This window comes from Diabrotica undecimpunctata, chromosome 9 (genome assembly GCF_040954645.1).
Source record: "Diabrotica undecimpunctata isolate CICGRU chromosome 9, icDiaUnde3, whole genome shotgun sequence".
NCBI lineage: Eukaryota > Metazoa > Arthropoda > Insecta > Coleoptera > Chrysomelidae > Diabrotica > Diabrotica undecimpunctata.
Genome location: NC_092811.1, coordinates 8,889,824 through 8,904,393, shown reverse-complemented (window position 1 = coordinate 8,904,393; position 14,570 = coordinate 8,889,824). Strand labels below are relative to the sequence as shown.

General features: G+C 34.2%; 1 protein-coding gene across 2 annotated transcripts in view; it reads right to left on the bottom strand.

The window, feature by feature from the left end:
• Positions 1-14,570, bottom strand: part of LOC140449485 (uncharacterized) — a 44,334-nt gene extending 29,764 nt beyond the window's left edge. For both annotated transcript variants that reach the window (XM_072542669.1, XM_072542667.1), the window contains exon 1: positions 14,503-14,570. The gene's annotated coding sequence lies outside the window, so the exon portion shown is untranslated. The remainder of the gene's footprint in view (positions 1-14,502) is intronic.

Sequence of the window (14,570 nt, the reverse complement as noted above, 5' to 3'; positions counted from 1 at the left end):
TTCACGGAACCTTAAGTTGCAAACAAAATACAAAGAAAATTTTTAAAACTATGTTAGTTTTAAAACTATTAAATTTAAGGATCCACAATGAAAAAAGGTAGGAAAAATAATAGAAAAGAACCTGAAGCCTGAAATGTTTAAGATCAAAGCCTATAATAATCTCATTGAAGGAACGAAATCCTAAAACTTACTCAAATATTTTACCGTGATTTATATTCCTCAAACAAGAACCCAGATAACACTGCAAATGAAGATCTTAAGAGAAAGATAACGAATTTCAACTCAGAAATTATCCCCAACATAGAATCCTTCGAAATAAAACCAGCTATGGCATAACTAAAGAACAATAAGGCTCCGGACCCAGATGGAATACTTATAGAAATGTTGAAGGAGGGGAATGAAATTATTCTCGAAGAATTGAAAAAAATTTTTAACGAATGTCTTCACAGAGGAGAAGTCCCAGATGATTGGAATGAAAGTTTGACAATACTTCTCTTCAAAAAAGGAGAGGGGGAGATCTGAAGAACCATAGACCAATCTTTCTGCTATCCCAAACATACAAACTGTTTATGAGAATATTAACTAACAGGTTACCCTTGAAGCTCGATAGCTATCAACCGGTAGACCAAGCAGGATTCCGAAAGGGAATGAATTATGTTTGTAAATCCCGAAACAGCGGCTGCTATTGTTGCGTTGTTTCAAGACGGAAGAAGTGAGCGATATGTTTCTCAAAAGTATCTAATATCCAATAGTACTGTGCAGTGTATTTTTACTACGTTTCTTGGCAACCGGAGCTTACACTAGACGACCTGGAACCGGTCCCCAACGAAGAACTAGTGCCTGTGATGATTGGTTACAATCATCTACAATGAATTCGGGAATATCGCATGGCAAAAATAAAGATTTATTACCTGGACGAGACTTGGGTTAAAGCTGGACATATATTCTGCAAAGTTTAGCAATATAAAACAGTCACAAATGCTTGGCAAGCTTTTGGTTAAGGGTTTGTTGACAGAATTGACAGGTATAGACCAGCTTTTAATTGTCGCCCATATTGGCAGCGACAATGGTTTTCTGCAAAATGGCACAAGCTATAATAAATTGATTTAATAGGTTAAAATAATTTAAATTACAATTTCATTTTTGTATTTGTAGCCAGAGCCGCCAATCAGAGCGAAGATTGTCACTCTGGCCGGCCAATAACAAACGGTTTTATGAACTAAGTTGATATTGGCTTTCCGACGGAAGATCGGTGCGGAGATGCAAACCAGACACGCATAAAAGAGCTAGACAGACCTTGCAGCTAGACCTTGTTGGCCTAGTGCCTTTTCAACTTTTTCTTCGATTCCATCGATTAAAGAAGACTTCGATTTGAAGACGATTCCAAAAGCTCTTTAATGTTTGAATAAACAGGTTGTCTTAAAGCTATTTCACATCGTGTCTAACTGACACAGCGTCCCACTAGACCACCGACATTACGTTAAGGACAGGCGTAAATAAAAGCCCCAGGTGGACTTAGAATTACTCCTCAATCGGTGGCCGAGCTGAAGTAGCACTTCGTCGCCAAATCCATTCAACAAAAATAATAAAGGTCCCTACGGGACTTAATATTATTTCGCGAGAGGTGGCGGCACGGAGTGAAGGACCGTCGAAGAGTCAACACTCTGCCGACGTTCCTATATCTCGAGGAGTGTGAACTTGGCCACACTTTGAGACGTAAAGGACCGGCATCTCTATGAGATCCAAGACATCCACCGTGCTCAGAATACTAGACAAATAATTCGTGTAAGTCGAATATATATTATTCAAGTAAGAAAACTTGAACCGCTTAAAGCAGTGGTCGCCAACCTCTTCAATGTGTTGAGCTACTTTGTTAATTTTGGAATAAACAGCGAGCTACCCACACGGAAGCCACGTAACGCAACGCAAATGAAATAATCCACAGCTAATCTATTATTATATGTATTTATTTTACTGTTTAACTGGTAATACATAATACATAGGTACTAATAATAAACTAATATTACTAGTACGTACTTGTTCATAGCTACATTCCTACCTATCAAACGAAGGTATTTGAAAAATAAACACAAACTTTTATCCAGCCGCAACGGCATGTCACGTATGATTTAAAAATAGTTAATAATAACAACAAAAAAGTAACGCACTATCATAAACATAAACATTGAAAAATAAAAAAGCACAAATGTTCATCTGTAAGTCGATTGCGATATTTGTTCTTAATAAACTTCATATTGGAAAAAGAAGATTCACACAAATAGGTTGAACTGAATAATGCTTTCACTTTCAAGGCAACACGGCATAAAACTGAATATTTGTCTTTACTTACAATAGGCCAGATACATTCAGTACTTGAGACTAACGATTTTAAGGCTAAATCATTTTGAAACTCAACGACTTCCATTTCTGTTGCAGCGATGTCTTCGCCAAAGTTCTGCATAACACAAGCTGCAAACTGCTGGATATCAATTTCCATAAAGGGTGAAACAACAAACTGCGCTATTAAAGCCAGTTCATTGAAATCCTTAAAACGATTTTTGAAGTTACTCTTCAGGGTAGAAATTATTTTTACATGATATTTGTTCTCATAGGGTTCTAATGGATTTTGAGATATTTTTTCTGAAAGAATAGGAAAATGCTTGGAATCGCTGTTAATTAGGTTTTGTTCCCAAAACTCCAGCTTTTTGATAAATGCTTTTATATCAGAAATCATTTCCGCTAGTTCTTTGTCTCTCCCCTGAAGCTGCAAATTAAGTTCGTTTCATTTCTCTGTAATGTCCACGAGAAAACCAAAATCTCTAAGCCAGTTTGAATTTTCTAGTTCCGGAATCGGTTCATCGCGTTGTTTGAAAAATTGAACTGTGCTAGATAGGACATCATTAAAACTTTTCAGCAGCCGTCCTCTACTTAACCATCGGACTTCAGAGTGAAGGAGTAGGTCCCCGTATTGACAGTCAACTTCATCGGCCAAGGTTCTGAATAATCTTCTTTGTAACGCTTGAGCTCTAATCTTGTTCACAATTTTTACCACCAGTTTCATAACGTTGTTTAGTTTCAGGAAATTTCCACATAATGCTTGCTGATGGATAATGCAGTGGTAACAGAGAAATTGCGGAAAAGTTTCATCTTTACGACATAACGCCACCAGACCCTTATCACAACCCACCATAGCTGGAGCGCCATCGGTTGTCAAGCCTACCATTTTCGATATTGGAATTTTCTCGGAAGAAATAATATTTTTTAAATGAGAAAACAACTCCTGTCCAGTAGTGTGTCCTTTCAGTGGAATGAACTTCAAAAGATCTTCTTTGTTTATGTTTAATATTATGACAATTAGATTTTTTTGTGGAATTTTCGGAAGCTTCTCTGATTTTTGCAGTTTGTATTTTTTAAATTAAAATCGTTGTGAGAGCTACCAGAATTGCCTCCGCGAGCTACCGGTAGCTCGCGATCGACAGGTTGGCGACCACAGGCTTAAAGTATTCTGCATTGCCGGTGGCACCTTGCTGACCACAGCACAGAGTCTCCGGTGAGCTTCTCGCCGAGTGGGGGGTCAAGTACACATAAACGCCACCAGTAAGAGGATGGTGACGAAAAACCTTCGTTCCTCCTCCAGAGCGGCGGTCGGAAGTCATCAAGAATCTTCAAATACCTCGGAGGATGGTCCGACCGTACGACAGATTATTCATTTTTGGATTTCAATGCAAATGCATGGTGAATAAGTCTGTTGTTACAGCTGGCTCACTGTAAAGGATCACATATTACCTATTAAAATTTACAGCGAGCTATTAAAATATTGTGAACCGATATTATTATGATTTTTTTATTAGTAAACGATGTATTTCATTTGTACCTTTAAAATTTTAAAGATCAAGTTACATTTATGACTCACCCTCACCAATTTCTTATAAGAGTATAAAAAATAACGCTTGTATAAAACAATGACTCATTTAAGTGACTTCTAAAACTCGTACATATTTTACATTTTCTTTACGTCACGTTCAGTGTTTCATAATACGAAGAAAAATTTGATTCTTTTTTGCATTTCACGAACGTCTTTTGTGGTTTATGGTCCCTTTGCGTGCAAGGTTATTTCTTGAACAATGAAAGATGAGGCACGAAAAGATACGGCTTTGTTTCCTGAATTGTACGAATAATTTATACTTTTTATGCCATTTGTCGATATGACTGAATAATATTTATTCTGTTTATTGTTTGTGTCTGGAATATTTCTTTGTAAAGTTTAAGGTAATCGATAAAAATAGAATTGCCGATACGGTACAAAGTAGTCAATTTGTCAGTTGTAGGTAAAATTACTGTACGTGAATCAATCGATACAAACATAATAAATAGTAGATTTTTTCCAAAGAATGGAAAATGAGAATCTGACAGCACGAACCGTTAGTCGAGTGCTGTTCATACTTTTTTACAGCTCTATTCAAATAATAAATATAATAGTAGGTATTTGTAATATTTTAATAAAAAAATTAAAAGATACAACTCATATCGCAATTAGATTGAATAAGGAATTAATTGGAAGAGGAAAAAAGTAGATATAGAAGAAGATAACGCTCACTTAGAAGTTATTACCCAACAATAGTGAATTGCAATACTGTCAGGATCTGCAGTCAAAACTTAGCACTTTTATAGAATAGTGTAAAGTTTAATATTTCCCTTAATCATTTTTATGATCCTATAAGTCCTAAGGGCCTTCTTCCCCCACAGGAAGAAGGCCCTTAGGACGTCCACAAATGCGATGGAGAGACAATATATGGTCAGATCTAAGAACAATGGGGCTACCCACTGACCCAACTATTATGGACGAACGTTTAAGATGGAAGCAAGTTGTGCAGTCAGCCAAAACCCACCCCGGCTTGTAGTGCTACGAGAAGAAGAAATTTTTTTATGGTGTTCTGTGGTCGTAAAATGAAAAAGCATGACATGACATGACAGATTTTATACATAGATACAGTGGACGCCAAATTTGAAGAACCAGCGCACAAACCTGATTTCGTTTACTTAAAAGTTGGCACGCCCATTTACACTTTAAACCTTATTCTGGCTTACTGTCAGTAGCGTAACTATTTGTCAGTAACGATTGTACATGTTCAGATTTAATTATTTCTCTCTTGTGCCTGTATTTGCAAAGTGACTGGTGATTTGGATAATGTCTGCCATCGTGGAAAATAAAAAGTGTAGACAAGTAAGATCAGGACAAAGTCGTGAAATAATATTTAATGTATTTAAATATTTTGATAAAACAAAAAAAGAAGGAGATAGAAATATAGAAGGAGTTACTTTAGAACATATCAAACGGCAAACTTCACAAGCAGGTAAAAATATTATGGAGTTTATTTATAACCAAGCGAAGTTTTCAATATTTTTATATATTGAATATGTTCACATTCAGTTTTTTTTTAAATTTTTCTACGTATATAAAACCCAGCTAATATACCCGTGTGGGGTATAGTCCCCCATCGGGAGCGTCCCCGGGTGGCGGATAGAGGAATACCTCCCAGATATGGGTGGTACTGGGGTAATGAAATATCCGGCGTGGACCAAAAACTAGCAAAACAGTAGCGTCTGATCTAGAGTGGATGGCTACGAACAGCGTCTGACCCAGAGTGGGCGACTGATAAAGAACTCACCAACCCGTCTGGCAAGCGAGGTGTTTTAATGCCAAAAAACCCTCTTCAGGAAACATGTCGAATTATGAAACAAACGGAATAATACCCTAGGTGGATAGAGCTACTAACTCGAAATACCACACCGGAAAACCGGTCCTCCTTAAGGATTCCGGGGGAGGCAAATATTCGACAAAAGTAAATGTAGGAACGTATAACATCAGATCCATAAACGAAGGCAATAAAATCCATGAACTAGAGGAAGAACTGACTAAAATACAGTGGGATATTTTCGGCATATCCGAAGTAAGAAGAAAAGGAGAACAAAAAATACAGCTAAAACCAGGAAATTTGCTATAGGTACTATAAACGTAATGAAGAAAACACCAACAATGGAGTAGGATTTATAATAAATAAAAAAGTAGTTAAACACATACAATCTACCAAGGGCATATCAGATAGAGCAGCATACACGACGCTTAAATTAAAAAGAACGTCCTTAAAAATCATACAGGTGTACGCTCCAACAAGTACCTAGAGCGATAAAGATATTGAACATTTCTACGAAGACATAACAACAGCTATGGAAGAAAAGAAACCAAAATTAACGCTAATAATCGGAGACTTCAATGCCAAAATAGGAGAACAACTATATAAAGAAGAAGACAAAGTAGGACACCATAAATACGGCAAAAGAAATGATAGAGGACACACATTGATGAATTAGTTGGAGGAGAAGCAACTATATGCAATGAATACATTCTTTAAGAAAACACCCCAAAGAAAATGGACAAGGATTAGTTCCAATGGTGAAACTAAAAATGAAATTGATTATATTTTTTCAACGCAAAAATCCATGGTTAAAGACGTAACAGCCCCAAACTGCTTTTCAACTGGTATCGACCATAGACTAGTCCGAGCCAAGCTGATCATTGATAGTAGATTTAATACAAGAAAGAAAATGGAAAATAATCAGAAATTAGACGTGGAAAAACTAAAACAAGAAAAACAGACGCACGAAGAGAGAATAAAGGAAATATTGCCGACCAAAGAAGATGTAGAACACAAACATATCGATGAAATAAACATGATAATGAAATGGAATACAAAGAAATAAACAAAACTATTAGAAAAAATATCAAGGAATGTAAACGGAGAGTACAGAAAGAAAATATAGAGAAAACAATTGAAAAAAATAGAAACATGAAGTGTTTAAAGCAGAACCTGGGAAACATACAAATTAATAGCATAAAGAAAAAAGGAGAGAAGGAGACCAACAATATAAAAGAAATTTTACAGATAACGCACGAATATTATACAAATCTCTATAAAACAGAACAAAAACCAACCCAAGAAATCCCCTAATCAGTTTCAACTGAAAATAAAAAACGTTAACTCTGACCTACAACCAGAAATCAGTAAAAATGAAATGCAAAAAAAGGCAAAGCCATGACAATAGCCATGATGATTGCCAACCTCCGTCGCGGAGATGGCACGTGAAGAAGAAAAAAAGGCACTCAAAAAAATGAAGCGAAAATTATGACTAACCAACCAGAAGAATTAATAATTACAATTGCACAAACAACTATAGAACAAGTAAAAGAATATGTATATTTGGGACAAATAGTTAAATTAAATAAAGAAAATCAGACCGGTGATATAAAGAGAAGGATACGGTTGGCTTAAGTATCCTTCGGAAAACTTTCCTATATATTAAAAAATAGAAAATACCCCCAATATTTAAAAACAAGAGTCTTCAACCAATGTATACTTCCTGTTCTCACCTACGGTTTTCAAACTTGGACGTTTACAAAGGAAAACATGGAAAAAATAGCAAAGACACAAAGAGCCATGCAAAGGCAAATGCTGAACATCAGGCTATCAGACAAATAAAGAAATACTTGGATTCGCAACAAAACAAAAGTGACCGATGTATTAACGCAGATAGCAAAACTTAAGTGGAAGTTCGCTGTACATACCATAAGACAGAAAGACGACAGGTGGAATGATGAAAGATGATTATACACTGGAGACCATATAGTTACAAACGAAAAAGAGGAAGGCCACAAATGAGATGGTCAGATGACTTGAAGGAGCACGCAGGCCCGAAGTGAATACAAACTGCCTACAATAGAGAGACGTGGAAGAAGGAAGAGAAGGCCTATGTCCAAAATTGGACAGCAAGGGCTGTATAGATAAATAGATAGATAGATAAAAAACCCAGCTTACTACAAAATGTACAAAAAGATAACAATTTTGTGAAATAAGAATAAAAAATTCTTGGTTTCTTTCATTACAATAAATCTACTTACAACAATAATCAAATTTTTGAAATATCAAGATAATTTCGTTTTCGTTAATCATGCGTAAAAATCCTATTACCATTGTTTAAATAGCTATTACAAATGCTAATTATACAGTGTGTAAAAGCCAAATGGAATAAATTCATTATTTAGGTTACTGTACATATTTATAAAAAATCCCGAAACACGTCAAATTTAAATTATAACTTGACATTCTTTAACGTGAAAATGCAACCCCTACCTTCAACCCCCTTAGAATGACAGGTACAACCCCCAATTTTTAAAATAGGAAGTATAGGCTTGTGATATATCGTTTGAAAGGTCTTTTCATTTTCCATTCAAAAATGTTGTCGCCTTCAAGTTTATTAAGATTAATTAAGATAAAATAAATTAAAATCATGTGGTTACCGAAATTCGCTAAAATATATTCAAAACTTATTTCCCGTTTAGGTCTTGATAATGAGAAAGTGAACAAAAACCATAGCAATGTGGTTTTTAGATGGTAACCATTAAAAAACTTTAAAGAATTTCCGTGGCAACGTTATTTTAACACGCATTAGTAAATTGTTTTATTTAAGTTGTCAGTATTTTAATTTAAGTAAAGTTTGTTCAATTCAATTCTGAAAAATGGTTAGATTAACGGAAATGCATAAAATAACAGTTTTACAAATGATTGGTTACGGAGATAACACCCGAACACAACAGGAAGTAACTCGCCTATTTCATGAGAAATTTCCTAATTTACCGCCTATATCCCAAGGAACAATAAGTAAAATAGAGAAGCAGTTTCACGAGTTTGGTCATGTAAGGCAGATAAAAAAAGCAGCTGCCAATGCACTGAGTGATGAACTCAAATTAGATATGTTGCTTGAGTTTTAGGAAAATCCACATACATCGAGTAGACAGGCATCCACTACATTCAATGCTAGCCATACATCGATAGTAAACATATTAAAAGAAAATAAATTGCATCCCTATAAGAAGAAACCTACTCAGGAGCTCATGGAAGACGATTTTGATAGGAGAACTTTTTTTTGTGAGCAAATGATGGACATGTTGGATAACAATATTATCCAATTAGAAGACGTTATGTTTTCTGATGAGTGTACTTTTTCACTTAACGGTCATGCTAATCGGCAAAATTGCCACTACTGGACCACGGAAAATCCTCACTGGATGAGAGAAGAACACACTCAATACCCTCAAAAGGTTCATGTTTGGGCAGGGATTGTAGGAAACAATATCATTGGTCCTTTTTCATTGAGGGCAACTTGAATGGCAACAATTATTTGGCACTACTTCAAAATGATGTCATTCCAACGTTGGCAAATTTATATCCTGATCCAGGAAACCCTCAAGTTCCAGTGAATACGATATGGTTTCAGCAGGATGGAGCACCACCACATTACCAACTTAATGTCCGGCAGTACCTCGATACAATATTTCCCAATCGGTGGCCAGGATCGATTAAATGGCCAGCGCGATCACCTGGTCTTACATTATTAGATTTCTTTTTATGGTGATATGTAAAGAGCCATGTGTACAAAACTAAACCTTCTGATTGAAATGACTTAAAAGAACGAATAACGCTTGCGATTAGGTCGATCAGGCCTGTTATGTTAAATAATGTTAGAAGACAGTTTTATTTGAGATTAGGATATTGCCAAGACGTTCGCGGTGAACATTTTGAACATCTACTTCATTAACATTCATAGTTCTTTTTCGTGTTCTACATTTTATTACGTTTTACAATACATTTTAGTTTTTGATTGTATTGTAGCGAATTTCGGTAACCACATGATTTTAATTTATTTTATCTTAATTAATCTTAATAAACTTGAAAGCGACAACATTTTTGAATGGAGAATGAAAAGACCTTTCAACGATATATCACAAGCCTATACTTCCTATTTTAAAAATTGGGGGTTTACCTGCCATTCTAAGGAGGTTGAAGGTAGGGGTTGCATTTTCACGTTAAAGAATGTCAAGTTGTAATTTAAATTTGACGTGTTTCGGGATTTTTTATAAATATGTACAGTAACCTAAATAATGAATTTATTCCATTTGGCTTTTACACACTGTATGTAATTCCTAACTTAGTTTTTGAAATGATATTATTTTTAAACAAACGCAAATACTTTATTCGGTGTTTACAGTATTTGGAAATTGTATGAAAAGCTTGACTCGGTGTCAAAGAGACAGAAAAAGTCGTAATGCAAATATATAAATAAATATAAAGTGGTTTTGTATTTTTTACAGGTATTTCTTTAACTACCGTTAAAATAATTTTCTAGAAGAGTAAAAAGTCAATGGAAACAACTGGAAAAGTTATTGTTATTATTAAATTTTTGGAAAAGATACCTTGTTTCATTATTCTGCAAGCTTTTAACTGCCCAAAAAGTGTAATAAATTGAAAGTTACATTTTTAGCTTCTGGGATAATTCTACTAACGTATGGGTGTCAAGCTCTTAGTTCTCCTCAAGTAGGTTTTATTAGTTTTTTCTTGATCTCTGTGCATTTACATTGTAGAATAAATATTTTATTCCAAATAACACGAAGTTGAAAATTGTGAAAAATAGAACAACATGAAAAAAAGTACAAAAATAAAAAGACAACTAAGGAAATTAGGTAAAAGGTATTTTTAGGTATTTTTATGCTCGTTATAACCTTTACCAAACACTAAAGCTTCAATAAAATTATAACAATTAATCCTTTGTATATATACATCGACAAAAAAGGCAGTGAACTGTTTAATACTTAATTATCTTCAAACCGGAAGTCAATGTTTTCATTTACTAAGTGGTTTTTTATATCGATTTTATTTAGAAAATATCGAAAGCGTAGATAAATTGAAAAATGTAGAATATAACTTTATAACGAGCTTTAATACTCATAAAAAGATTGCTCATAAATTATGCCATCATTTAAATAGATAAAAATTGATCGATGTAGTTCACTTTCTTCAAAATTCGTATCTCATGCAAAAGTAACCTAGGTGGACTTAATTTTAAATTTTCTGTGTAATAAGAAGTTATAGTTTTTCAGTTGCAGACACTTAAATGTAGTTCTTAACTATGTAGTACAATTTTTGGTGCAGGATGTCCAATCCAATATTTAATCCTTGAATTCTTGTACCAGCTTGATTTTTAAAGATGGGAATGAATTTGTGATGACATTCTTCTTTCTTAGATTTTGGTAGAGGAATCACTGTTGGCTTCTATATGTCACCTCTGGAAATTATATAATTTAAACATATACATAGATGCATTTATTGCCTGAAGTATTTCGAAGTATTTGGAACAATTTCATTTGATAAAACACGTTTTTCGCGTAGACATTTTTTGAATTTGGGAATAGATGGAAGTCGAAACAAGCCATTTCAATGTGATTGATGGATTACTTTTTGCCCAAAAGAGATTTTTACGGTTTTTTCATTCAACTGGTTCAAAAGTTTCAATTTTCTCTTAGTATTGTTTACTAGATTTTTCTTCTTCCTCTTCATCAGAAAGTTATTATGCTTTTTTATGATTTTATCTATGACTAAGTTAAACAATAGAGGGCTCAGGGAATCCCACTTACTTCTCCCATTGCCAGCTTCAATTTTGTAAGTTAGTTCTTCTTCTACTTTTACTTTTATTGTGTTGTTCTGGTAGATATTTGCGATCGTCTTGATAGTATTCCTAGAGGTATCTTTCTTATGTATAATAAGTGAATAACATCATTTAATTTGATCGTGTCAAATGCCTTCCTAATGTCCACGAAACATAGATATGCCGGTTTGTTGTATTCTAATGATTTCTCTTGCACTTGTCTCATTGTAAATATAGCGTTGTTAGATGATCGTCCCGATCTAAAAGTTTCTTGTTCTTCTGCTAGTGTTATAATTTCATTTAGTTTATTTGTTACCATTTTGGTTGTTATTTTTAGTGTTTTGTTTAATAAATCAATTCCTCGTTTGTTTTCAGGGTCCAATTTTGTAGTTCTTTGAGTCCGATTTGTCTCCCTTTTTGAATAGAGGTATTAGAAGGCGTGATGTCCATTCTTGTGGTATTCTGTTTTGTTCTATTATTTGTTGGATTAGTTTTAGTAGTTATTTGGTCAGATCTGGTCCTCCGTACTTTAGAAGTTCGTTTAGGAGTTTTCAAAATCAATTTTGTGACCTGTATGAAGATGTTGTTGACCTAGAGCTGAAATTGAATCGGAATTACGAACAGAAATGGAATGTTCATAAATCTTATTTTGGATTCTACGATTTGTTTGGCCTATATATAATCGGGGGCATCTGCAGTAAATAAAATCATCGAAGTAAAAGAGAGCAGAGCTAGCAATAAAAAATGCTATGATAAAGAATATGAGAAATCCAGAATGCAAAATAATGAAGAAAAAATTAAATGTATTAAATCTAAAAAAAAAAGATGAAATAAGTACAAAATAACAAAAAACCGAGCGGAAGGGCATTTACAGAAGAAAGAGAAATATATAGATAGAAACTTCAAGAATTCAAGAGTATTAGTTTAAAAAAAATCTATACAAAAGTAGGAATCGGATATCGGTAACTTTGATAAGGGTAATAAAGTTATCTGTTTGTTTTTTGACTTAGCACGAGCTTTTGAAACTGTAAATTATCTAATACTGCTGGAAAAACTTTATCATAATGGTGTTAGAGGAACTGCGTTAAAGTGGATCCACACTTTTTTATCAAAAAGGTTTCAAAAAATTAAGGTCAATGTGAATAGGAATATAATATTTTCTTCAGAAGAAAGTGTCCTCTTCGGAGTTCCACAGGGAAGTATCGCTGGCCGTCTTTTATTTTTGATTTTCTTCAATGATTTAAATCAACTGATAAACGATAGCTCAACATGTTTGGTTCGGAATCAATTAGATAATTTTTTTCTGATGCAATAAGTGTTCGAGTAGAAAACGTGGAACTGCAATCAGGCTGTTATGTCACTCAATTTGCTGACGATACCACAGTTGCACTAAATTCCAATAATTTTTTTCATGTAGTACAAAAAGGAAGCTGTCTTGTAAAAAGTATGACTCATTACTGTTTAAATAATGTCCTAATCTTAAATGGATCAAAGACCAATAGTAACCTTTTCACCTTCTACTATGCAGATGAGTCCATTAGTAAAACTTGACAATTTTCTATGGCAACTTAGGAATTTTGTCTCCCTAGATATCTTTCGCTGTATATTTTCAGTTGTGTTGTTTATATAAAGTCACATAGATGCAATTTTATTTGCAGAAATAAACAAAACCAAGTAGGGGGCCTGCGTAGCGCAAGCGGTAGGATGCTTGGCTCGCACGCCGGTGGTCCGGAGTTCGAATCCTACCGCCGGCAACGAACAACTAGACATTTTTAAAAATGTCTAAAGGCCCCAGGTCGACTAAGCCTGAATAAAATGAGTACCTTGGGTAAAACCAGGGTAATAATAGGCGGTTGAAGCGTAGCACTGGCCATGTTACCTTCCTTGTATACCGTAGGCCCTAGATATAGCAGACTACCCTGCTATACTCCCAAAGCCGCGGAGCGGTATAAAACGGGAGACTATTATTATTATTAACAAAACCAAAAATATGACTTATCAAGTTATTTGCCTGCGGTCTTCATCTGCGATAAAAACAACAGTTATGAACAAAAAATAAGAAGAAAATTTAAGAAGACTTGAAAATAAAATAATAAGAACGATCTCACGATCTACCATCACCAAGTATGGAAGGAGGATTAAAAATAAACAATAAACATACAAAATGAGTTAGGAAACAAAAATACAGTTAAAGTGATTAATTCACAATGCTTAAAAAGGATAAGACATATCATCAAAAGACCGGCAAATGAGATGATCAAAAAAGTTACGAGATTAACACCAATCCACCGAAGAAGAGGATGCCAATCAAGGAAGATCCAGGACAAGATGGTGCAATGACATACAAAACAATATAAAAACCATGAAAATAAAATAATGGAAAGTGAAATTCAGAAATAGAAAGAAATGAAAACAGATCATGAAATCCGTTCGAATAGAGAGAAAGAGGCCCAATCTACCTCAGAACAGAACAATAATCAGAAGGAATTGCACGGCGATAATGATAACGGTGATAGATATAAAAAACAAAAAATATCACTATGGTGATAGTTATATTAAATAATTGATGTAATTTAGCTGTGATGTGATTTTAACTGTTAAAAAATTGTTGTCTCCCTAGTGTTGAAATTTTACAGTCATTTCAGCAGGATTACTCTTACCAACAATGCAGGAATAAGTAATTTTCAAAGATACTGTTATAGTTTAAAGAACATAATAGGCAATTCTAATAAATCAGAACATAAATAGAAACATTGTATTTTTCATAAATTGAATAAAATAGAGTTTTTGGCAAGTTGCTAAATATGTTTTGTGTGTATTTCACCCTATTGTCTAAAATATTAGTATAGTTTATCAAATTCAGAAAACTATTTAATTGAATTTCATTACGAAAATGTAATTTTGTCCTTGCGTAAGATAGAAATTTTAATAATAACAAAGAAACAGCAAAGTCAAGATCCTTACCTCTCGTCGCGTAAAAATGAACAACTCGTGTCAAAAATAAAAAGCACACACACCTCACTAGCGAGTCA